Source organism: Ambystoma mexicanum, chromosome 6q (assembly GCF_040938575.1).
Source record: "Ambystoma mexicanum isolate Mex_15411 chromosome 6q, UKY_AmexF1_1, whole genome shotgun sequence".
In the NCBI taxonomy this organism is placed as follows: domain Eukaryota; kingdom Metazoa; phylum Chordata; class Amphibia; order Caudata; family Ambystomatidae; genus Ambystoma; species Ambystoma mexicanum.
In genome coordinates, this window is record NC_090937.1 from 993,017,941 (window position 1) to 993,045,308 (window position 27,368).

General features: G+C 45.6%; 1 protein-coding gene across 19 annotated transcripts in view; it reads right to left on the reverse strand.

Moving 5' to 3' along the window:
- Positions 1-27,368, reverse strand: part of SORBS2 (sorbin and SH3 domain containing 2) — a 923,152-nt gene that overhangs the window by 743,386 nt on the left and 152,398 nt on the right. For 2 of the 19 annotated variants that reach the window (XM_069631534.1, XM_069631520.1), the window contains exon 1: positions 16,900-17,223. The exons of the other annotated variants lie outside the window; for them this stretch is intronic. The gene's annotated coding sequence lies outside the window, so the exon portion shown is untranslated. Of the gene's footprint in view, positions 1-16,899; positions 17,224-27,368 lie in introns of those variants that run through there. 19 annotated transcript variants of the gene reach the window in all.

Here is a 27,368-nt window from a genome sequence, read left to right on the forward strand (position 1 = left end):
AGTCTCCGAACTTTGCATGATTGAGCCCAAACGTCACAAATCCCCAAAACAGGGGCAGATCCTTTAGTTGTAACTCCTCGCCTTCTCAATCTCAGGACAACCTTTCTCTTCTCAAGTTTTACGAATACATTACATTGGAAGAATGTAAGGAGAATACTGTCTTCATCGAGCATAGTCTTGCAGGAACAGTAACCCTCTTGTTATCACAGTGCATCGTTGTGGTCTTTGGGCGAGCATGCACTATATGAATGCCATCAGACAACATACCATAAGGTAGGAATTCTCCTCTGAACAATATACAGCTGGAAGCAGAAATGGCATCATATCATCCCACCAAAGGTGGATGTCTAGCGGACGAAACGTGACAGTACCAAGTGTCCCAATCGAAGATGGAGAATCGCAAGATAGTGCCATATGGGTTACTATGAATGGCATAGGACGGAGGGCATAGAAATGCTGCATTTGGCCGGGCCTGGTAATAATGGTGCAGTGCACTATGCCTTGCTGTTCAGAATAAAGACTATAGGAGAATTGCGAGGAGCCTGGGTTGGTCATTACATGATGCTCAACTAGGGGAGGGTCATAGAGCATGGCCATGGGTTCTTCGGGCGCAGTTGCATGTGGTTTATAATGCAGTTTCCTTTAGGGTTCATCATAGTTGGTGCTTCGCTGCAAGAGACAGCACCCCACTGGCTATAACCAGCTCTGGGAGCAATCAGCATAAAGGGGACTCTTTCACTTCATCTTACCAGCAATGTAATGTGTTGCCGGAAACACTCCTGCCTCTCACCCAACACACCAGGCAATGCTGTGCAATCAGACAGGCACCATGGAGCCATGGCAAAGTACGAAGAAGGAAAGGGTCCCCCTTTTCTATATTCTTCAGTGTCCCCTCAACCTGTCATGTGACTCTGATAAGGCGCACAGTCTGAAGACCTTTGTGGGGAAAAATATCTCCCCTTCTTATAATATTACAGACATTCCTATTTCTCACTAGCGCATGTCCTGCACACACCATGCACCGTGACCGGTAGCCAAGGTGAGACAACTTGTGGTTATTCTATTTTGCAGCAAGCCAAGGACAGCCACCGTTGAAAGAGCAACGCTCTCTACTAACACTGGTACCGGCACAAGGCTATCCACTCCGTGTCAGCTATACACCGCGACCAGTAGCCAGGGTGAGACAACTTGTGGTTATTCTATTTTGCAGCAAGCCAAGGACAGCCACCGTTGAATGAGGAACGCTCTCTACTAACACTGGTACCGGCACAAGGCTATCCACTCCATGTCAGCTATACACCGTGACCGGTAGCCAAGGTGAGACAACTTGTGGTTATTCTATTTTGCAGCAAGCCAAGGACAGCCACCGTTGAATGAGGAACGCTCTCTACTAACACTGGTACCGGCACAAGGCTATCCACTCCGTGTCAGCTATACACCGTGACCAGTAGCCAGGGTGAGACAACTTGTGGTTATTCTATTTTGCAGCAAGCCAAGGACAGCCACCGTTGAATGAGGAACGCTCTCTACTAACACTGGTACCGGCACAAGGCTATCCACTCCGTGTCAGCTATACACCGTGACCAGTAGCCAGGGTGAGACAACTTGTGGTTATTCTATTTTGCAGCAAGCCAAGGACAGCCACCGTTGAATGAGGAACGCTCTCTACTAACACTGGTACCGGCACCAGGCTATCCACTCCGTGTCAGCTATACACCGTGACCAGTAGCCAGGGTGAGACAACTTGTGGTTATTCTATTTTGCAGCAAGCCAAGGACAGCCACCGTTGAATGAGGAACGCTCTCTACTAACACTGGTACCGGCACAAGGCTATCCACTCCGTGTCAGCTATACACCGTGACCAGTAGCCAGGGTGAGACAACTTGTGGTTATTCTATTTTGCAGCTAGCCAAGGACAGCCACCGTTGAATGAGGAACGCTCTCTACTAACACTGGTACAGGCACAAGGCTATCCACTCCATGTCAGCTATACACCGTGACCAGTAGCCAGGGTGAGACAACTTGTGGTTATTCTATTTTGCAGCAAGCCAAGGACAGCCACCGTTGAATGAGGAACGCTCTCTACTAACACTGGTACCGGCACAAGGCTATCCACTCCGTGTCAGCTATACACCGTGACCAGTAGCCAGGGTGAGACAACTTGTGGTTATTCTATTTTGCAGAAAGCTAAGGACAGTCACCGTTGAATGAGGAACGCTCTCTACTAACACTGGTACCGGCACAAGGCTATCCACTCCGTGTCAGCTATACACCGTGACCAGTAGCCAGGGTGAGACAACTTGTGGTTATTCTATTTTGCAGCAAGCCAAGGACAGCCACCGTTGAATGAGGAACGCTCTCTACTAAAACTGGTACCGGCACAAGGCTATCCACTCCGTGTCAGCTGCTGCAAATACATTGGTTCTCCGCACCGCCACTTGGATGCCGCAGACTCTGCCTTTTCTGACATAGATAAGCACTCAGTGCAGGAAATGAAATCAGGCTGAAAGGCCATACTGGCCAAATATGTTCAATTGAATTCCTGACAAAGTTACTGATCAGCACTGTGAATATGAACTGGGGAACATTTGAAGTTGATTCAAAACCTTCCAGCTATCCCCTTTTGGTTTTTGATTAAGCTACTAGCAAGCTATAAACAATCACTTGCCACCTCAATTCTACACATGCACACATCACACCGTTTCTTACTCACCAAGAGTCAATGACCAGTGGCAAGTGCACATTTTACATACTGATATGAGGAGTCTACTGCCTCCTATCACTGGTTTGTATTTATTCTGACACTAAAGAGTATGTTGTGGATAGTGGCTACTGAAATCAGCTGACTTCCCAGTGTATGCAGCATCCTCAAGGTCATCTTTCAGCAGTTCTACGAATGTTTCACTCCTACGAAACTTCAGTCTAGCGCTGAAGAAGGTACAATAAAAGTGGAAACATGCTAATATAAATTAACATGGCGGCCTTGTTCTCTGAGACATTTCTCATTTTCGCTGGATATATTCATTTGCTATACTAAATACAGCCTCCCGCTACAAATTCGGGGAGAGAAATTTGCATTGAGCAGATGGGGTGGGTAACATTTCGATCTACATCAACATTCCGTGTAAAACTACATGCAAACGACCCGGGTAGCGCCAAAGGGGCAATACATGACGAGCCGCACTTTCGGATCCGGCTTGCTACTGGCAGCAAGTGCTCTCTCTGGAAAGGCCAGCTGCCACTATAAGATAATAATATGCACCGGCTGTGCAATCAACATTTCACACTTTGGCAAAGCGAATTATCACTTTATTTTTGCAGGCAAGATTTGACAAGCGCCAGGCCCTAATGTGCAAGACTTCCCGCAACGAGGTAGCAGAGGTGCCTCCTGGGTGCAAGATCCTGAGATGGGCTGCCACCGCCACCGGAGGACGGGCCGCCTTCAACAGAGATCCTGTGACACACGGCAGCAGGGCTGGAGATTGACGGTATGGAGTACATTTGCAATGTAGTGGTAGCAATTCACTCAGAAAGCATCCAATAGGTGACATTTCTGACACGATGAAGGTCATCATTTCAGCAGAAAAAATCTCCCCATAACCCTAATCCCTGCATTATCATCTCCCAAAACATAGGCCACCATCTCGGGCCTTTTCTTTGCACCCTTCGGTGGGTACTGGTTACTAAACATCTTCAACTCAAGTCCCTCATTCCACACGATGCCTTTAACAACCCAGGCCCAGAATTCATCACGGATCCCTTCCAGCAGAGAAACATCTCTGCCTCCGCCGACAATCTTCATTCTGTCCTGCGCTTCAGCAGAAGAGGGAAACGTGCATTGGCATGTACTCACACCTTTTTCAATATTGTGTCAAGCTATTTTGTTTGATAGCACTCAACAGCAGCCGTATAGGGCATTTTAGTCCAACGATCACTTACTCTGTTCACCTTCCGCCGTCTTAGAACTACTTACTCGATCCCCCGCCATTTACCTTACCACTCTTGCATCCCCAAACAGCTGTCTGTTTTCCACTTTGCCCAATCAGGAATGGCACATGGAAGTTGGGTTTCCCTCACTACCTCACACTGTTCCACCTCTATTAGTCTCTCACCCTCCCTCGCTTGTTTAACAGTCTCTTCTCTGACAGCCTAAGACTCCTCAGTCTCAGGATTAACCTACTGAGATTGTGTGTGTAGGCAATATCCGTTACCTTGCCCACACAATACTCAGTGCTGCAAGTGAATGCTTGCACGCATCTCAAGTTTATGACACCACACCTTCTAAAGCACCTGATTCTGGAGTACCAGAAATTCAGCCACCCAGATATTGCCATCTCTATTATTTTGCACCTTAGCACTGGCTTACTCCTCTTCCCCCCTCCTGGCTCGACCACATTTGAGTCTGTACCCATACAATAAGGTTCAATTTGCTTGTAGGTACTCCCACTTTGCTCACATGCTCCACTCTTCCCATCTCCTCCCCTCCTCAGACTACTGTTTGGATACCCCTGGCAGAAGCACAATTTGCAAACTTGTAGATGCTTATCATAGTGCAGTAAGTGTGGCATGCTTGGTGGTAAATTTGGCAGGTCTCATGTAACTAACTGTCTGGGAATGTGGTAGCCTCCTCCCTCACAGGCGGTAAAACCATAAAGATCTGTCACCCCAAGAAGCAATGCATATATCTCCCCAGTGCCCATAATGCGACCTAGCATTCACCCAACACATCTGTCAACTACATAAATATTTAGCATGCCACTATCAATCTTCTAAGATGTATCAAAGGTCTTAACCCTTGGTTTTAAGAATTAATTTTCATTAGTCGTTTGGATGTGGGGGTGCATTGTTCACTCAGGCCTCAGATGAGTTGTGGCATTGTCAATGACGGTGTCAGCCCAGGGCATTCGGTTTGGTCACTGAGTGACATTGTCAATGACGGTTTCAGCCCAGGGAATTTGGTTTGGTCACTGAGTGACATTGTCAATGACGGTTTCAGCCCAGGGAATTTGGTTTGGTCACTGAGTGACATTGTCAGTGACGGTTTCAGCCCAGGGAATTTGGTTTGGTCACTGAGTGACATTGTCAGTGACGGTGTCAGCCCAGGGCATTTGGTTTGGTCACTGAGTCACATTGTCAATGACGGTTTCAGGCCAGGGAATTTGGTTTTGTCACTGACTAGGAGGAAAGCTCTAGTTTATAAATACTGGTTTCAATAACCTTTGGCGAATCTCTCAGCTGGAGTTGTCTGCATTCAAGGGAAGAGGTCTCATTTGGTCCTTGTTCAGTATCTGGGTTCAGGAAAGCCATCCGGGCATGCAGTGTGTACAGCACAGATTACTTCCTATCTGCCGCCTCTCTAGTTTGTATTCAGCAATGGATTCCTGGTAACTGTGGTGGTTGTGTGGTGCCCAAACTTTGAAACTGCTTGATTAATAGCGTCCAGCATTCAAGGCTGCTTTACAGGCCCTAGGTTGTCATAGTCAATTCTGGAATGACATTAGTCTGGTCGTCAATATCTTTACAATTCTCCAGTTGCGGTACTGAACCTGCCCATAGTAGTTCCTACGGCGCCATAGCCCACGACTATGGGCATAGCACCAGACTACTAAGTAGAGTGGCCGTGGTCGTAAAAGTATCTACTCCAGAACCTGGACACCGGACTCCATGTGAACAAGCAGCATTTGCAATTCCAGCATGAAAACTGGTATCCAGTGATATTATCGCAGGCGAAAACATCGAGGGGGACTCGATATACTATCTAATACTTTCCCTAAATATTCTAGTCCTGGAATTTGTTCATATAACTGCACCAGCCCTAAAATACTTTGGGGAGGGTGTTTAGTGTCTTTAAAGAAAATGTTGAGTCACCCTCGATGTTTTCACCAGCTATATCATCACCGGTAACCTAACAAATGCTATCCGCGGCATCCAGTGTCTTTAAAGGAGTGCACACCAAGTGCTCCCTCCTCCTTTCCTTCCCCACAAAATGCGTTCTCCTTCCTGTTTCACCCCGAAAACGTGAAGTCCCCGTCTGTCATTTTCAGGGCTGCCATTTTAATACAGTCATGAAGACCTGGGAAGCAAGCAATTATCATTTAACAAACCATTCTTGGAAAATAAAGACTGAGAGAGCCCTCCAAGAACAGGCTCAGCAGCTCTCTGAGACCCACACAGAAACTAGAAATGTACATTGAGCCTTGACGCACAGACCCTCGCAAAGCAACACTGATGCCAGATGGGTGCCTTTACATTCGTCTATCCGAGCCCAGTGACACATTAGTCTCCATTTACGGGAACTCTGGTAGGTGGCCTGAGCCGTGTCAGTAAAGTGTGATCCCCTGTGTACTGTAGCTGCCCATTCCCATCACACCTTCTGGCTTATCCCGAAATTCCTGATCCAATTAAAATCTCGATGACGCTTTTGCACTATGTCGGTGGCCGCTTGTTCTCAGCTATTTTTGAAATATTCCCTTTGTCTAATTGCTTTCCTCATTTTGTTTCCTTCGCGGTCGTTCTGTTTTTAATGCAAGATGCTTCTGCATATCCAGGGATGACACAATCAGCTCCATTTTGCAAATCCCCCTTTGACAATTTCCCTCAAAGGCACTTTCTGGGTAATTTGCGGCTGAGTTCTCAAGCTGTTGCCGATCAACAGATGTGCAAAGCTCCAGTCTGCACTTGAGAAAATCTATTCTTCCGAGTACGCTCGCAAATGAGTAACATCAAAAATATGAATGCTGGCGGCATGCGCCTAAGTACCAGGACCTTTCAGGAGAGTTGGTCTGTTCCTAAGCAGGAGCAGTTAAAACAGAGACCTTAACAGAGAGCTGCCCTTCAGAATTTCAGTAAGTCTTTGTCGCAGGCGTTTCACAAATGTAGGTTGCTTCGTCACCTGTGCCCTGTATAGACGTATATTCATGTGGCCCTTTGACAAAACGTTGCGGCCTTCATTCGACTTAATGCCAAACCTATTGGCATTGCCAATGCTTGTTTTCCCTATGTTGACATTGGATTCCAATGGAACATGACTTGTAAACTTTGCTTCTGTGTTTAGTAAGGGGCCAGGGGACAAAATTAAAAGTAGGCTAGTGTTTTTATTCGTATTTTTGATGTGTATGACCATCTACGGTTAGGCCACTCACCCAAGAACAGTAGGCAAAGAACTGTGAATGCAATCTGTGCCATCAGCGCGGCTAATCTGGGGCCTTGATGCTGGTAGAGGCAGAGTCCCAAGGCTTTAGCTCTTTAGTTGTTCACCAAATCCTTTTCTCTTGTTCCTCTACAGCTGTTGCTGTTCCTCTACGTCTCTGCCAGCCAACAATTGGAACTCTTGTGTGCTTGATTTCCCAGTACTCACGATCGTTCCTCTGCGGCTTACTTCACTTGCAATATCCCACTCGTTTGCTACGTATCTTCCCTTCTTCGAAGCACACATCTGCATCTTCATTTCCTTGCTTGGTTGTTTTCCATATGTTGCAATATTCTACCTGCATGTTTCCCTCTATCTGACATTGTGTGCATTGTTGCAGATTTGCTTGCTACCCTGCCACTGTCTCTTCAAGTTTCTGTTTCTTTGACCTCATCATGGAATCCCTTTTCACTCAACTCCACCGCTCTTAAACCCATTTTTCTACTATTAAAGTCATCGTTTTGAATTAATCCTGTGTTTGTGCCTGAGATTTGGGTGTTTTGTTCCAATTGCCGTAGTCATGTGGTTCTAGTTCTAAATAAGTTCCTCCCAATAGCTTGATACTAGCCAATGCACATGAAGATGTTACAGTGTCATCAGACCAAATGCTTGAACACAATACTGTCTTTCCCCATCCATCTATATGACTAATCCCCAATGGTGCTTTCATAAGGGTATTACACGAAAATTTCATTTAAAAAAAACAAATGGTTGAAATGATCGGATTTCGATTGTACCAAGATTACGTACAGCCAAAAAGGCCGAACATTTCAACCATTCAGTGTTCATTATTGCGAACAAGGGAAGCAGGGCTTGTGAGGGTGTTCCCCGCACTATTGTTCGCTATAATGGAATTGGGGGTGCCGGGGTGTCCCCCGCATCCAAAACAATAATGTTTTTGGGAAAAAAAAGAAAAGGTCCCTGCAGCGCCGGTTCCTATCCACATAAGTGAAGGGAACTGCTGCTGTAGGGACTCAGCAGCACACAGTGAAATGTGCCGCCAAAAGGTAAGTATGGGGGTCAGGGGAGCACGGTCTAAGAAGGCCTTTTATTTGTGGGTGCTTATTTCGAATACGAACATTTAGAATTCGACATTTCCGTCAATGAAATGTTCGTATTCGAAATAATCCTGTACATCCTTTCATAAGCACCAACAACCAAGAAAGATCCACAAACCCATTGCAGATTACTTTTACAAGCACTTGTAAAGTGCAAAGGTCACCACCTAGGTTGTCAACTAGTGATCTGCCTGAAGGCAGAGTATAGTAGAATGGTTAGTTATTGCTGTTGAAAAAGCCATGTTTTCAAGGCCCTGCAGAGTGTGGTCTGAAATGGTAGCCATGCATGCGGCATGGACATCTCATAGCTGGGATCCAAGAGCAATGCATGCTCTAGCTCCTGAGCTCGGTCAGCTGAAGTGCAAGATGTAGGGTAGATTCTCAGCGGAGCCACAGAGGCTTGTGGCTGGAGAATGGTGCTGGGATTTAGTGGCGATGAATGGTGGAACTTGGTTTTAAAGGGCACAGCGTGGCGTGCAGAAAGGCCTGCACTGGAAATGTTTAGTAAATATCAATAAATGAAGCATATAAAGAGAAGAGTCATGTGGTTATTTTTCCCGAGCCCTAGAAGAAGTTGGGCTGTTTCATTCAGGAATTTCTGGAGCCTGATCTTGGGAAAGTTAAGAAGGCCCAGGTAGGCACTACTGTCATAGTCCAGTATGGACGAGATGTGTGTGTGGACAACAATCACTTTGTGAGTGAACACTGAGTAGTCGGCACTTTGTTGACGGTTTCCAAGGAAGTACTGGAATTCCTGCTGGACCTTAAGAGATTGAGAAGAACATGCTCTTATTTGAGGGAGAAGGGAAAAGGTTGCAGGGATGTCAGCTGAGACTTGAAGATGAAGAATTTGGACAGGGAAGCTGGAGTAACAAGGGTATTGGAGACAGACATTTTTCTGATTAAGAAATTGGAACGTTATTCACAAAGCGGAGTGGTGTAGGGGATGTGTTGCGTATAGAAATTTCTGGCATGATTTTCAGTTTTATTCGAGGTTTTGGGGATCTTTGTAGATGCTGGTCTAGTGAACTAGTACTTTTTTGTTTTCCTGATGGTTGTACACTCTCTGGTGAGGCAGGTTTTGTAGCTAGGTTATATCATTGATGACAGACTCATTCCAGAAAGTGTTGGTGGGTGTTGGGTTAGGATCGAAGGTTGTGTCAAGATCATAAGTTAGCCAAGAAAGAAACTGAGAATTGGGAGGCAACTGTCTTCCATGGCCTGAGGGAGATATATATAATTGAGGAGGGGGAATGCTGAGGTGTCAGAAGAAGGAGAGGCGAACATGGTTAAACCAAATGAATGGAACAGGGTCTGAACAATGAATTAGGTCTCCACTGCCAGAGAGTGACAGCTCATGTGTGGGTCCCTTAGTCTGGAAAGGGCCAGATGTGAATTGTCCAAATTCCAAGGCTTCCGTGTTTTGAATGAAGGTGCTAACCATAGGGAAGTTTGTTTTGTCCACTCAAACTTTGAAGTCATAGAAGATGGAAAGTTTGTACTATATGATCAGTTGTTCAGCAGTACCTTCAAAGGTATCATTGAAGGCAGAGCCACATACAGGGGGATGGTGGATTGGGTTGAAGTGTGAGGTCAAGGATGATAGTGGAAAATGGTTGATTTGTGGATGAAGTCAAGGCGTCTTCTCCTTCCTTCAGGCCAGTTTTTGAGAGAATGCTGCCTTTTGTTTGGACCATCTTAGCAATCGCTGGCTTTTGGATTTCTTTCAGCCATGCTTCACGAAGTCAGAGGATGTCAGGCAGATTGTCAGTCAGATGCATGCATGGCTGTGGTTTAGGCATTGAGAAACATGCACTGGAGGGAATCCTAAGAGGGGGGGTTCGGTTTTGAATAGAGGGCAATGAGCAAGCCGCTATAGCAGGTTCTGTTCTAAGGGCATACAGGGAGCTCTTCATGTAGGTGTCCTCTTGCCTGTGGAAAAGCTTGCAGAGTGTAGGGCGTGCATGTGTTTCTCATGTAGTACTGAGGCTGGCTGGTGGGAGGTATGCATAGGACAGCTACTTGCCCACATTCAAGGTATTAGAAGTGGAAGATATTCATTGCAAAAGGCGTGTCTGCTGCGTAGACAAGACTGTGGGTACATGGTAAGAAGTGATGTGAATGGATCTTGATGCGTCCATGAGAGTCAGTTGAGTAAGGCTGAGATAGTGATTACAGTCTTGAATTAGGGAGTGATGGTATAATGGCAGGGGCTGGGTTGGTGGTGAGCACTGCAGCCGTGCTGGTGGCCTTGCACCTGCCCTGGCCTGTTGCAACTTGCATATTATGAAAGCATGAGAGATCACACTGTAGTCAAATTTGGGTAGAGTTGTTGCATTTTCATTCCCACTGTTACATAGTGTTTGTGGATGTCAAAAAGTGCTTATCTGCTATCAAATCAGGTTGGACGTTTCCCCTAAGCACGTGGGAAAAAGAAAACATAATTTTGCCTACCATTATTTCATCACATTAAAAAGGTTATTCCTTAGATGCATCTCCTGGAGTTACCTTCTCAACGTAGTCACACGCATTGAAGTTTAGGATTGTTGCCAGTATGCTTTCTTGATAATATTGATTGCCGTTCTCCACTTTATTCTATTGAATGTTATTTTATCGATTGTTTTACTTTCCTTCTATGTAAACTATCACGGAAATGTGCTGGACAGCCCTCAATGGATAAAGAAATAGCCGGCAGGTGGCACCACAGAGAGAGTGTTACAAGCACCACACGTGTGTTTCGTGTTGTCCTTGTTTATTGGTCAGATCGTGTTCAAAGGTAAATTGTGAACTGTGCTGAATGACCATTTTCTAAAGTGGGACCGTTATTAATAGCTTTTGCTTGGACTGAATTTTGATTGAACAAATACAACGAACATGTATTTGATTACTCTGTGAATCAGAGGGAGAATTTAGATAAATCGGGAGATCTGCCACATTATTATGAACGTTTAAACAACATATGATCAAGATTTGATCATACTATATGTCTTGGCATATAGCATTTGTAAAGTACAAAGTCAGACAATAGCATGGCCTCTTCTCACTGGGGCTTCTGTCTGAATGGTGTGTTGCTGAACAGCCAGTGTGCTGTGTTTATTGCATTGTGTAGTTGTGCCTTATGCGTAATAGGTTCAGATGAGTTGAAGTGTGAGTTGATAATGGTTACATACATGTTTGGTATTGTAATATGTGCTGTTGGTTGTTATGGTTGGTGACATGTGTGTGTTTCAATGTTTAGTGTTAACTTGGCTTGTGTGAATGGTGCAGCAGAGAACGATTTCGAGTGAGGAGTGTTGTTGGCGTACTTGACTTACGTTTGATGTTGGAGTTGTGTATGTGTGTTCTGTCTAGTGTCAGGATATGCGCAATATGTTTGGTGTGTGCATACGGATTGAAAAGACGCTGCAGTGTTTGTACGGTGGTCGCAGTGGTATGGTTGTTCATATGTGTGTCTTCTGTGCATTTGTGCATTTGTGTGCCTTGTGATACTGTGCGTTAGTTTGACTGTATCCTAAATTAAACCTGAATTGCAAAGAGCAAAGAGTAATCGCTTGACCGCTGCATACAATCTTCTTGTTAAGTTTGCAGTTCTGCATATTTATTAAGATAACTCTGTTATTTACCGCCGAATGCATAGAAAAACACTAGCACCATTGTTTAGCCTGAGAGTCTTATATGGCAACATGATTTCATAGATCACACCACAATAGTGAGGGACAATTACCAGTTGTTCGGTGTCTAGTAAAAGCTTTGGAGGAAGTGGCTTCAAATGCGTTTAGTGATCGTAGCTTAATGGCTGCAGGTACCCTTTTATACTGCCCAATGTATTTAGCAGTATTAGGTTTCTCTCACCTGGTGGGGGAGGGGCATGCTTTAATGGCTGATAACAGCTACCTGCCGGAGATAATGGCCTGAACAAAGTGAGGGTATGACCGATGTTACTAGGTAGTAACCTCGAGCACCACATGTTTACTTCCCATTTAGCACCAGTGACATATGCAGCACGCAATCCGGTTAGTAAAATAATGGTATAAGCTTGAATTCTGGGGAAGTACACTGCACACCTACTTTTCATTAACAATAGCCCTTTAGAAAAGCCTCCTGAAGAATGCGAAAAGAGCTAGAAGTGCAGTTGCACGTTCCTCCTGCGCTACCTCCCAGAAGAAACAGAAGAAAGGGGTTAATTCGGAGTCCAATAAAAGGTGCCCGCTAAACATATGGCATGGACAGAAAACAGTATCCAGGCTTTTTCTTATGGACAGAGAGCACAACTCCAAGAACTCATCTTAAGAGAAGAGTTACGGAGTGCACCTCTTAAAAATTGGACAGTCCACTCAGTCTGCTGAAAGTTAATATTTAACTTGGCGCCTCATCTACAAATAAGAGAACGTTATTGCGTTTCGCTTAGAACCTGGCAAATGCTCATCGGAGCCTGTTGCAAGCATTGGCAGGGGTAAAGTGGTCTGACAGGTTTTCACCGATTGGCAGGGATAAGGACAATGCTATTAAAATCTACACCTCCTCCATTCCCCCTCATGGAGAGGGTGTTCACACGTATAGGCATTAAGCTCACACAGGGCGCCGTGTTTCACTTAAGTCTTATATACAGTGGTGGCTGGTGACTTTTTGCACTCGAGGGCTCTAAATATTTGTACTGAACATGTGGGAGTAACCGAGCGCAGTGGGAGAGCCTGAACCAACCAACTTGAGTTCAGAGGGATTCTGGCCCCATGAACATGTTTTATATAATGGGTTCAAATGATGCATTTTACTACATTTTCTGTGAAAAAAGTGGGTGAAAATCCACACAGTTTGCAATCAGTTTTCATAGAAGCATTTTCCAATGCATTTTCATGATGCCTTTGCCCATAACATATGCCAATATAAAAAACATTTTCAGCGTGGCTGTTCCCATAAATGTCTATGCAAGCTTCACAATTACATCCCAATATTACCATATAAGAACTTGCAGGCAGTAAAATAAATGCCATGAACAGACGGAAAGTATATCCAGGCTCGCTATATCAATATAGGCCAGTGTACTACATATTAACACGTTGGTTTGCTTGTATCCTTGATATCAGTACAGAAATGCCTTGACACACTAATAATATATGGCCAAACTGGAGCCACCAATGTGAGCCAGTCTAGCTACATGATAACACACACTATTGGCCTGGTTCACACAAGGGTTCTATAATGGTGCAATCCCATTGAAATGTTCTGTGAATCAGGCCCTATATGTTTCCTTTACCATTGATGCATAGTAAAAAATACCACACCACAGTAAAACGGTATATACAGACTGGCACCACTAATGGAGGCCAGTGTACACTTATGATGTTTGCTTTAATCTTGATGCCAAGTAACAAATGCCATGTCCATTAAGAAAGTAAATGCAGACTGGCACTATTGATGTAGGCCAGACTAGCCCCATAATAACACTTATCATGTTTGCTTTACCCTTGATGCCAAGTAAAAAAGGACATGCTCATTAAGAAAGTAAATGCAGACTGGCACTGTTAATGTAGTCTAGTCTACCCATATAATAACATTTATCATGTTTGCTTTACCCTATGCCAAGTAAAAAGAAAATGCCATGCCCCATTAAAAACTATATCCAGACTGACACTACTAATGTAGGCCAGTCTAGCCACAAAACATTACGTATGTTTTCTACAGCCTTTAGGAAAAGGAATAGGAATAGGGAGAATACTCTTGTTTATGTATCTGATAGGCAAATTCTCATAATACACAAGCTCCCCAAAGCTCGCCTTGCCCTCCCTGTCCCCTTTGGTTTATGGTTTATGGTTCTTCGTACTTAGGTGTTGTAACCTCTGTTTTCCACCTACAGCCTAGATTGAGGAGTCAGATCTTATCAAAGGCTGATGGGTCTGAGTGATGGGCACCGCAGGCTATGCACAAGAGGAATGCTCCAACTGAAGCCTTGACCCCCTAACAACATCAGGGCTCATCATATCTCAGGACTACTGCCACTCACAGTGAAACAGGAGTGCCCTGAGAGACGGGTGGATATGGAAGTAGGTAGCTGATGTTTGCCACAGACTTTAAATGTACCAAGTAGATCTATACCTGAGCCTCAGAATCAAAAGTCCCAGGCCGTGTCTGGGTGTTCTACATTAAGAGATATCTTCAATACATAAGTATAAAAATCAAATCTGAGTCCATGATATCATAAATACAGTGTGATCTGGGCACATTCAACCTTCCCAAAACCTTGCCAAAAAATGAAAACTTACACAACTTACAGGTAGGGTGACCAGACAACCTGATTTTCCAGTGAGAGTCCTGGTATTGGATGGTTGGGTGGCTACGGTCCTGGTTTTTGCAGGGAACCGATTTAGAAATCCCAAAATAGGGCCCAGCGTGACTCTTCCTGCACGTGAATTTGTTTCTCACACCCCCATTTCCTCCCCCTTCGCCTCCCTGGCCGCCCTCCTCCAATGAGAGGCGTGTGCCTTTGAACACCCCCCCCCCCGCATCAGGCCAGCAACATAGAAGTAGGACTATCATGTTATCGCAGTCATGTTCGTGTTTACTGTAGTCCTACTTCTATGGCTATGGCACGTCCCTTTTTTATCTGGTCATCCTACTTACAGTTAAGTCTCTAAGTTGATAACTGGTTAATCAACAGGTTAGATTGTATGTTAATAATTACTGTATTTACTGGAAAGAGATCTACAATGACATGACAAGGCTTCTGAGTATGTGTTATTTTTGTGTAGTGCCCTTGACAAAATCTTCAATAAACCTAAATAAATAATAATTTTAAAAGTCTGGTTTCTTTAAGAAGGGTTATATTAAGGGATTTCCAAGGACTCCAGAACAACTAGTTCAGAAAGGGTGGTGCCCCCAAAATCTATTGCCATGTGGCTCCCTGGCACGCCCGCCACACTCCGGTCCAGGGCTTTGCTTTCCCTTTATTCTGTGTTCTTAAATTGAAATGGTCGAAGACTACAAATTCAATTGATGGGGAAATGAAAACCCGCGACTGGGATATGATGTCCCGACAGACATGGAGTCATCCCGTGCCCATACCATTTTTATTTTATTTTGCATTTTTAAAGCACTCACACAGCCCGTGGGCATCGAGCCACTGTTACAGGAATATTTATTTTTTTTTGTTGCGTAATTGTTTTTTTTTACCTTAGTTGCGTATTTATAACGCACTTAAATACCCAGAGGATTTTAAGCACGGACCCGGGGATCGAACCTGTGTTGCTTCGTGTCGTCTTGCTTCCAAGGTGAGCACATTGTGAGCACATTGCCTCTGAGCTATCCTCCCAGGACAACCATAACGCAAAGATCTCTGATGGTGCAGCTGAGGAGCATGTGTATAGGGAGTAGTGGGTGGACCAGCTTATCCCAATTTAAAGTAAGTCATGGAAGCCAGCGCATGCCTTGGTCTTAAGATGAGGGACAGGGTTTACAGCCAGTGCTGCCCCATGTGAGTGACGTGAGAACTGAGGGTCTCTGCTGCACATGTCTTCCCCAGGAACCGCCCTAGTTGTGAAGGCACCACTGAAAACCAGGAAACATTGGATTGTAACTCGGACATGTGCCTTGTATTGGCCCCAAAGCGACCCGGTGGCAGGAGCATGCCAGTGTGTGTTTCTGCTGTGCTGCCCTGAGCGGGAAGGTGCCAGTTAAACATTAATGGTCCGCTGCTGGACACCGTGCTGAGGTGGGGGTTGCTTGCAGACCGGCGAGCATGCGCAATCATTACCTCGTGACTTAATATTTAACCTCGGCAACATTAAACCAAGTGTTTTGAAGCAATGCTTGTGAATGGGCTGCTTGTAGCAGCAATGGCTCTCCCTGGGTTTTCTCGTTATGTGAGGCAGCGCTGCAGAGAGCAGCGCCAGTGCGAAGGTTCCAGACACCACGGGCAGTGAGGAGAGATTGGGAGCACATCCATACCTTGCCCGAGTACTGCTAGCCCAATGGTCGCCCACAAAGAGTCGATTTGGGCTCGAATTGTCCCGTTGAGTAGATTCTCCCAGCCAGGACTTGAATACCATTACAGCACGAACAGAGTTCACATTTTGAGAAAGAGGAAAGTCAAAAAAAAAGAGGACTTTACTCTCTGAGGCGGGGGTGCTGGCGAAACCGAGCCGGGTTATCTGTAATTGCATTGCCTCAGTGGGGCAGGTAGAGCCCACCACACGCACGCCTGCATGCCCACAAGACCGCGACGTCTGTGAAAGGCGAGGGGGTGCCCCATGGCGCATCCCACCTAAGGCATGAGCGCGTTGATTACTCTCCGGTGCCCAAGCCCATGGCACACCTGTAGCAGCGTGCACTCCCTGTCCAGGGTGGAACCCTGGAGCGTGTGGCATGGCCACGCCTCGCCTGGGCACTCTGAAAGAGGCTGGTCAAGCATTCAGCGCGTCACTAGACAGCACTTGCACGATCCTACCAGGTGTGAATACCTCACCCACTCATGTTTAGCACTTTGCATGATGGTAGCCGTGCTGTAGTCCTTCGTGTGTTATGGAAAAGCGAACCCCAGCACAGAAAGAGACTTCAGGACTGTTTAGCACGTGACGTCAGACGACTGGAAACCATGACTTGCTTCAGATTAAGCCCCGCACACCTTGCAGACGTAACGAACTGAACGGTCGTACATACCTGCCATGGCTGCACCCCCTGCGGATCACAGCCCCAGCGGAGCCCACGTGGGGTGCCCACCCGTCTGTCGGGAGCTCTCCTGGTCTGCTCTCGGACACTCGCGGGCTCGCCCCCAGGTGGCACGGGCTGTTTAGAAGGCGCTGGCCGCCGGAGGTCCGCCGGCGTCGCACGGGAGCGCTTGTGTGGGCACTGCTCACGGCTCCCAGGGACGCTTTATCCTGTGGCTGCGTTCCATGCGACGGTGGCAGCCTGTTCAAGGCGGGCACTGTGTTTCTCTGGGAGTGGACCAGCTCTGGGGAGGAGGAGGGGAGCCCGTGCGAGCCGAGTGGCTCTTCTGACTGCTATATTTGACACCACCTTTGGAGAGGTAACAAAGCCACACTGTCAGCCTGCAAAGACCTGCACAGAATGCTACTGTTCCCTCTTCGGGGGCACAGGGACATATTTAGGCAAAGAAAGGCATTCCGTTTCTCTCGCGGGACTCGTTCCCGTGGACTCAATATGGTCAGCAGTGAATAGGCTGCGCCTCCCTTTCCCGCGCCACATCCCTCTACCTTTTACCGCTGGGGATACAGAACGGGTTGCTTTTTCTAAACCGGGCGCCTGGTGCTGCTTGCACGGGCTCCATGTATGTAGCTTGAGACGAGAGACTGCACAAAACGCGACCGGGGTGACAACGTTCTGTTTGAATTGATGCTGTCTTTAGACGAGGGCAATATTCTGCACTTTCGCCTGCATCCACTGAAGCTCAAACGCGGGTGAGGTGGCCAGCGATATTATTACGATGCTTGGATAGCGCTGCGTGCAATTCTGGACTACCTCAGGGAACTGTGATGCATAATGTGAACGGCCACAGCTTCTGCTAGTGTTTTAATTGTGACAGGGGGGGGGTCGTGGGAGGGGGGTATTGTATGGAAAAGGAAGTATCAAGAATAATATTGTATATAGTGCTTGCTTGCACGTTTTTAGCAGTTTGATAGCGTTGTGCATTTTAGGTATTACCCTTAGCGACTGCTGTTAAATATAAAATGCCCAAATCCAGAACTGACTGACTGATGTGAAGCTCGAAGGATTCACACCTCAACGCTCACTCACCCTTCAGAGGGAGAGTCCTGAGTAGCCGAGACCAGAGCAGGAGTTCCCCACGGCACTGCTCAGGGCAGACAGGTGGGCACGCCACGCGGGCTTCGCTGGATCTGTAACCCTATCCATCTTCGCACCTCGCAGGGGGTGCAGGCTCTGCACACACCATGGCGGGTATGTACAACAGTTCAGCGGGTTACTTCTGCAAGGTGTCGTGGGTCTTTATCTCATTAAAGTGCAAAACCCAATCAGCATGGCACCAGCTTGCTCTCCAAAACAGTTGGCCAAGGCCTGGCTATCACCCATCCGGATGGTGGCAACTCCGTACTTCCGTCTCAGAGGCCTCTCTACCACTCTCAAAGTGTCTCGGCATGCTGCAGCAGGCAGGCGCCATCACAGGACTAAGATAATTCAAGCGAGTCACCCCCATCCTGAAGGAGCTGCACTTGCTACCCCTTCAAGCGCACATCATGTTCAAGACTTCCTGAATCACCCCCAAAGCAGTCGCAACAATACCCCTCTTCCTGGACGAGGCACTCACTGTTTCCGGAGGTCAGCACACCACTCGAAGCCACAACATACCTCAAATAGGCAATAATAAGAATCAAAATACCAAAAAAGTCATATTAGAAAGTATGAATGAATTCTACCAGCTCTCTAAGTGCAGAAGGTGAGACAGAGATGTAGTCTAGCAATGGAGGTGTGCAGGCACCAGGGTGCTACCATCTGGCACATGCATCAGGAAGCCAACCCACCCCTGAGGACCCGGCGGATACTCAGAGAGCAGCCTAATTGACATCCTGAAGGGACAATTACAGATGCACACAGGACCAACATTGATAAAGGCAAGTATTGCACAGTTGCAGGAAGCAGACATGTGAAGACAAGGGCTCAGTACAACCTACACAAAAGCTTCTGTTCTATTGAGTTATACATTCTCGCACTCTAGAGCAGAGTCCATTCACTTCTTGAGTTTTTTTGGGCACTCTCTGTGATGATGGCACTTGGATTGGAAGTGTAACCTGTATAGTGTACACTATCCGCTATTATTATTATTATGTGTGGGAAGTTTACATTCAAGAGTTTCTCTACCAATGCATCAGTTGTTACAGTCACAGCCGCCCCCATATTGAGTGAGTCTCGAGGAAACTAGAACACCAGGAGGCAATAATAGAAAGATGAGCTTTGTCTTGAACTGTGGCCTGAGGACATTTGTGGAACTCAAATATACATTTGCATGTGGTCTGGAAAGACCCAGGTGAACATGCACTATGCTACTGTTTGCATGTAACCTATTTGTTTCAGTGACATATATTTTATTCAAACCCCTGTCTTTTGTGCAGTGTAACTTTTTGCCCTGAACTGGGATCTGCAGCTTTCGATGCCTGTCCTTGGAGTGCATTTTTAAAGAGGCCGTCACCTACTGATTTTCATGCATGATTTATATGTCTGTCTCCCGCAGAATTCAGTCCATTTTAGGTCTGGCTTAAGAGAACGTGACGATACATATTAGCAAAGTACCATGGAGCCATCCGGCCACTCTGTGATGAAGAACAAGTGCATCCTGGTAAATGCTCTGTTATAGAAGTGGCCATCTTCAACTGTAAAAGTCAGTTCTTTTACAATCCCAGCAAGACCGGGTTTCAAAAAAGTGTGTTGTTCTTTTTTTAAATAGCATAGTGCATTTTCACCTGGGTCCTTCCAGACCCAACGAAAATGCACATTTGAGTTACACAAATGCACTCAACCCACAGTTCAAGACAAATCACATCTTTATCTTGTATTATTGCACCATATTCTCCTCCCAAGGCCTGTGATACTGGTTGTCAGATCTAAGTGTAAAGTGTGGGTTTGGAGAGACCACACTTGCAGGCCACTGTCTCCTCAGCAGTATGATGCACTGGCTCAAAGCTGAAGCCATAGGTATCCAAGATGGCTTCTGCCAGGGTTCAGTAATTGAAGGCATTTCACCAGAGAAACAAGACCACATGCAGCAGACTTCACAGTAACTTAAATGACCATGGGCTAAAAAGTGAAAGTGAAAAACTGTAGGTGCAAAAGCAGGACTGATAAGGCAAGACTCCCTGTGAATCCAAGACCTAGTGAATCCAACCTCAAGCACCTTGCTCTGAAATGTGCAATTCACGAGCCTTGAATGAAAGATCCTTGGTTGAGCAATGATCACAACCTACAAGGATCTCAGGCTACAGAACTTTGATGCACCGGTCTAGATCACAAATAATAGGATGTGATCAACTAAAAATCTTTAAAGGCAATCAGGGTCTGGTCGATACGGACATGCAAAATCACGGTTAACCACTGCAGATTGTGCATGGTGGGGTCATGCACATGTAGCCTGTGAATCCTGTGGGGTTACATGACAGCCTCAAATGACATGAAAGAAAAGTTCAAGTAGGCCTCTGCTGCGAGATACACTGCATCTAATGGGCAGGTACACTAAAAAAAATTAAAGGCCTAAAAGAAAAACGTAATACAGTGAAAGGGCCTGGTGAATGAACGTATGTGTCTTGCCGAAGATGACACAAGGAGTAGAGGATTAAGGAAAGTGGGTGTCTTTCTGCAGTTGAAATCCAGAGAATGCTAAAAAAAGAAATATAGTCAGAGTGCAGATTGGAAAGTCACATCACATTGCTGGCTGAGAGATAAATGCAGCATTCTTGATTGATATTGACAAGATGTAAAGTATTAAAATATAGATTATGTTTCACAGGCAAAATACCGGCAACAATTGAAAAGAAAAGGCCTCTTTAGTTCCTTGGGTCACATATAAATTCCATTTAGGCCTGAGACAGACCCTGCTACTTGTTGCTGGGCACATCATCACAGGGCCTGCCTGGCTACTTATTTGGAAGGGAAATCTCTATGGTGCTGAGGCGCATTCCAAGCATTCATGACCGGGCCTGATCAACACAGACCCAGCCCGGAATGGGAAAAAATACAAGAAAATAGAAGTTTTCAGAACAAATCTGTGGTGAACTTCAGATAACAGGATCAAGTGCCAGATGTCAGTATGGACCAATGGCATTACAGGGCAGAGGTGACCATACTGCGGCCTGATAAGGATCTCCTCAACCCATCAACATTTAAGAGCAAAGAGACTAATGGCTTTTACTCCAGCCTTAGAAAAACACAGTCCAGGAGGCTCTGGTCACATGCTTGCCAAGAAATTATAACTGCGATATGAAACAAAATATTATATATGTTAAAGATGTGGCCATAAACTTACATTGGACATGTGACTTTATTCAGCATTTGATGAATGGTTATAGTTGCAGATGTGTGGAAGAGGTCGTTCTAAAGATAATTTCAAGGCGATTTTGTTGAAATAAGTTATTCACATGCTACTTATGGAATTGCAATAGCAAGCTAAAATTTGTTTCTGAATGCCCTGAAAATGTTCAGAATCCAAGAATTATCTAGCTGATGGAGGGTAAAATTAGGTATCTGGAGAGTAAATTGCATGTTTATACCTAATATATATTTTGTATGAATGGTAAATAATTGCGACATGCCCCGACCACATGGCGCAGACACGGCTGTCGCCTTCTAAAATCCTCCATTATTAGCTGAAACGGAATATATATATATATATAAATATATATATATTATGGCATTTATTGGTAAATTACAAACTTTTGCTATGCAGTTACTTTCTGGCTGAAATGGACAAAGAAAAACACGGGAATTTCAAATGGGAGTTGCAATATTTCTGTTCTAAACTCCTGAACCAATTCTTAGCCAGGGGCTGGACTTGGGGTTGGAGAGAAATGTGAAGGACCAATCAAAGGTGTGAGAATTCTTGCAGTGCACTGCCCAATATTGAAATCTTGATTGTGTCATCACTGGTATATAAAGTGGATGCACTATGAAAGAGGAGAGAGCTGCTAAAAATTAACAACAGGTAGAGCTGCAAAAAGATCACCATGGGACAGCTGCCCAAAATATCAGAAGGAGATTTGCTGCAGTTTCATCTGGGTGGAAATATTGCTGGGAAGAGTGGAAAATAGAGGCTGTGAGACTTCCCTGGAACCATAGAAGGAGGATTGCTGTGGACCATTGACTGAAGTGCTGGTCAGAACCCTGTTTTTTTTTTATCCTTAAGCACGAAGCCCTGCTCAGACCATGAGTGCCAGCCCAGAGATTTCCAAAAGTAAGTAGATTGTCCAACAAAATGTCAGTGTGGTGATTCATTTAATCGTTCTATGTTGATTCATTTCCAGTTTATTTTTGGCTGCTTTTTTTGCCAAAAATATTTAGCTGAAAGAAATGCATCAACTTTTTTATTTTCTTTATTTGAGGGGTCCCCAGCCCCTCGTCCCCTATTATATATTCCCTATACCCCCACACCACCCTACCCTTTTATGCCCTTACCCCTATCCATATCTTTCGATTTATTTTTGGCAAAAGGTTTTCAGCAAAAAGGGCTGCAGAAAAAAAACGGGCGATGGATGAATGTTGTACCATTTAATCCACACATTCCCTTTCATAGTGGGTTGTATTCCATTGGTGGGTGGGGAAAAATTGTGTAGACCCTTAGCATATTTGACTGTATATTAATTTAATTAACTCCCAAAGAGATTGACGCAGGGGGGAGCTTGGAAGACTTCAAAATGTTCATCTTCACTTTTACCTGGAATAATGTTATAGTCATCTAAAGTAATTGGGGTGCCCTTTCCTTTAAAACCAAATTGACAACTGTCACCATCCCCGAACCTTACCTTTCAAACCAAAAGATCATTGTCCTTAAAACAAAAATTCTTCACTGAAACCCATTACCAAAACTTGCTTTTAAATAAAAAGTATTCTAATCGCGAGAACGGAATTCCCAATGTCACCACTATTTCAACATGGTATTCAACCAAGGGGTGCCCTTGCTCCCTCAAAAAAAGGACATTCTAAACTGCCCAACTTCCCCAGCATGGGTCTTTAAGTGGAGGGGGTCTCTGAAAAACCAAAATTCACAATCATCCCATTTTACTGTCCAACTTCCCAAACACTGGCATTTAAGTTATGGGGGTCGGCAAAGCAAAATTCTAAACTGCCCAACTTCCCCAACACAGGCCTTTAAGTGGAGGGGGTTCTGAACAATCAACATTCATATTTCTCCCCATTTCACTGCCCAATTTCCCCAACACCGGCCTTTAAGTGAAGGGGGTCTGCAAAACTTTCCCCACACCCTAGAGCTTGCCTTTGAACAAAGGGTGCTGCATGTCATTGATGCTTGGGTTTTTGGGGCTGTGAGAGAAGTGCTTTGCAAAGGGAGACTTCATGTATCCAACACTGTGTGATGTATGTCTTGTTTTGATAAAAGTGTTTCAACAGTTTATTTAGCCTATTTTCCATGTTAGTGAGACACAAGTATATGTAGAAAAGTGTGTTTTATAAGTGAAGCTGTGTTTTCTGCACCAAAGTAAGCTACTCTAAATGAGTCTTCAGTACGGACCAGGTTTAAAAAATCTTGAGTGAGTATTGCAGGGCTCCTTAATTTGGGGGAAAGGCACTCCGCAGGGTGAGGGTGGTCTCAATATAACGCTACCCTCCCTAGAACATCAGAGCAGCCGAGCTGTGCCCAAGCCTGAGATTCATGGCAATGCAGTCATTTTTGCAACCAGAGGAGAACTCCTTTAGCAAAGACGTGTTGACACCAAGGATTATGGTTTCATTATTCCAGCTCCTATACCACAAGACTAACTGCAGACGAGCAAACACACTCAAACTGAAAAGAACCTGCATTATTCCCGTTTGTGAGGCAGTACCAATCCTCAGTTGTGTTTCCCTGATGGTGGTGACGAAACGCTAACAGAGCATTTAGAGGTGACAATTTCATACAAATCTACCCAACGGGCAGAACAGAGAATCTCTCATCCTAAGAGTGCCGTTGCACCATTGACAGACATTTCAATGGATTTGTAGTGGAATGATCTCATGATCGAAACCACACTAATAACCTGCAATGCACTCAAAAGCTCAGGAAACCCTGTGTTTGCATCATGAAGTGTGTGCAGGTATAGATGAGTCACAGGAATGCATGTTCACAACAGAAAAACTCACCCCCTCCCTTAAATCAAATGTAGACTTTCAAAGGGCCTAAGCTCTATGAGTTATCTGCAAACTGTGGCTCTCCAGATGTTTTGGACTACAGTTCCCATGATTCCCCCAACGCTGACTATGCTGCCTTGGGCTGAGGGGAGTATTAGTCCAAAATGTCTAACGAGCAAAAGATTGCATATCCCTGCTCTTAGGTCTCCCCAGATAGGGCACCCAGAAGTACCCAGCATAAAGAGCAGACATTCAGTAAATGGTTGTGGACCCTTATTAACAAGGGATTGCTGTGCCCCTGTCTTAACTGGGCTCCATGTGATAATGTTGCCTGGAAAAAGTCGCCAAGTAAGCAACTTTTTTTTCCTGACCCCTAAAATACTTTGCCCAAATATTCTAGGAGGGGAATAATTTTATATTATAAACTCCCATCGTAGAACATTTGTAGCAAGTGTTTGATTTTAATGTGGGTGCATTTTGGGAAATGTCGCCCCCTGGTGGCCATTTCCCAGGCGACTTTGTCCCGGGACACCCTTAACTGGAGGTGAGGCTTGCAGCTTGAGGTGGACGGCCAGAACACAGTCCTTTCTGACAATATTTCCAAGGGGAGCCTAGCCTTGAGGGGCTGAAGGCACTCATGATAGATGTTGGCATTACTCTGAGGGTTGATGACATAACACATTCAATGAGGGGCACTCAGAAGAGAACCCAACAAGTGAGTCTCCTCCTTCAATGGCAGCCACACCCCCAGCGGAAGGGGGTGTTCACTGTCTTCTCGACCCTCAGCAGCCTTGGGGCCTGTCGCAGGCCCTGTAGTCTGTGGCTGACAGAACTGTGCTTTGTTTTGACATTTCGGCATTCAGAAAGTGTCTCATGGTGCCCAAAAGCAGTAGACAGCTTGCGAGCACTCCAAAACACCTAAACAGACAAACAGATTGCGGTCGAAAATGCCACAGATTTTGTGCACCTGGGTCAAAAGGAGTGGGGAATCACACCATTAATGAATGGCCGCTCTCATTTCCCTGGGCTTTTAGTTCCCACAATCATCAGCTGTAGCAGTGGGGCCTCTCTACCAGTATATCTGATATCTGGGTGGCCACTTCATCTCTGCGGGTTTCATGGCACACAAAGACTGTGTCTAGGTGGCCTAGTATAGAGAGAGCGGCCCGAATACCATCAGCGTCCTAATAGCAAGGCAGGGCAAAGCTATGTGTGACATTAATGATATCACTGAGCAGTGGGGTTCCTGGGGGTTCCTCAAAGGTTCTATCTCTTCAGGGGATATGTGACAAACCATGGCTACCTGTTGGGCCCTACCATGCAGGAACAAGGTGACCCACTGCAATGCGGTCAGCGCAATCAGTGACAGATCCATCAGGCCCCTTATCAGTAACCATGAGCAGTAACACCAAAGGCTTTGCATATGCCAACACTGCAGGACCTGAAATGCAGCCCCTGGCAATGCAAGAAATCACACGCAACACACACTAGGTCTAATAGGTCCCATTACCTGCTCCAGAGGTGGAAATGGAAAAAATGTAAAGGGGGATCCCACAAGGGCTGGGGCGGAGGTGGAGTTTGGAAGAGGGGGCGGAGTTCTGAGGGGGCGGAGCTGGCAGTTGAACTTCGGCTCAAAAGAAATGTTAAAAATAATAGTTTCACAGCGGTGCAATTTCTTTCATGATGCTTCTGTCCAAACTCCACATTGTACCTCAATTCCACTTTAAATCACTTCCATGGCAGTGGTGCACCCAAAATACTGTTGGTAATGCAGTTATTTTTAGTACATTAAAGGACCCGTAGACACGCTCTACAGTAGAAGGCCACCAAGGTAGCTCAGCAGGTTGAGAGACCGTGGCTGAGATGTTATATATTAAACACTGGTTGTTAATCGTATGAATTTTTGCAATTCCTTATAAAAAAGAACAAGTGCTATAAAATGTGTTTGACCAGGGGATGGGTTGGGCTGATCACTTGCTTATTATTCAGGGCAGAGGTGGGTGTACTTCTGCCCCTGCAGTGAAAAACAAAAGTTGGCACCCATGAACCCAGAGTTTAGTTTCCCAATAACTGCTTTCAGCACGCCAGAAGCATTTATTTGTGATTAATCAGTTTGACAAGCACATAACATCTTTATAAATATAAGCTGTGATAAAACTCAAAGGATGGGCACAAAAATAAAGGGTATTTGTGTGGTAGTCTGACATAAAAAAGAAACACATTTCAAAGAAAATTAGCGAATGCAAGTTTAAGCGGAATTTTTTAGTTTGGAAATTACTTTTTTCTATGAAAGTGCAAGATTTACATTTGGAAAACAATAGTGTGCCCAGCATGTAGAAAGCCTGTTTTTAACAATGATGGCCCCCACCCCAGTGATAGTCCTGGCCCATTGGTTTGTGTGGTGTACCTTGCAGGCCAGAAGAAAGAAAGAGACTGAGCAAACTGGACCTGGAAATGCGGGAAGGTAGGCTGGGGAAAGGAGCAGAGAGCAGATTAGATCGCTGAACGCCCCCCTCCCCCTGGAAAGCCTTGTCAGGGCTGGGGCAGGCCGGGTTCGAGCTCCAGGGAGATACCTGATGCCGGATCTCGGACCCGGCAAGAGCCGGCCCACTGACCAGCTCTGCCCTGCTCTAAAGCTAGACCATGTGCACCGAAGAATCCAATTACCTGCAGGAAACGTCCTGCCTGGGTGCACACGGCCACCTGCTCTCGTGATCGCCTGAAGACGGCCGCCTTGAGCGAGGTAGGACTATAGCTGCAGACCTCTCTGTAGCAAGACTGGCTCGCTTCAGCCGTGGCGGGACCGCTTCTTTCCCAGTCCCCACGAGACAGGGAATACAGGAATTGTGCTTCCATGGGGCAAAGATAAGAATGGCCTCCGAGGGGTCTATGGAGGCATATGTCAATATTAAAGCAAGGAATGCATGCGAGCTATCGTTCCCCAGCTCATGTGCAGCAAACCCTGGCTGGGACCAGCGCAGCAGCACTGAGCACCTTTAATTCACAGAGACAAAGGGCCTAATTCACAGAAGCGTTTTTTAATGGCAAAAACCCCATTGGAAAACGTTCAGTGAATTGGGACCAAAGTGTACTGTGGAAATGATGACATTTGATCTAAACTGTCTGATATCAGTACAATTTGATCTAAACATCGGCTCTACTTTAACAGCTGTTCTTGTATGTGACCTTGCAAAGTATTTGCTACGGCAACCGCGTGCATCAAGAGAGAAGGTGCACTGAATGGATCCCCCATACACATCCCGCTTCTGCTCCCACCCCCTGTAAACCCACCCCCGCCCGGCTTTTTTCTAGCATTCTTTTGTCTT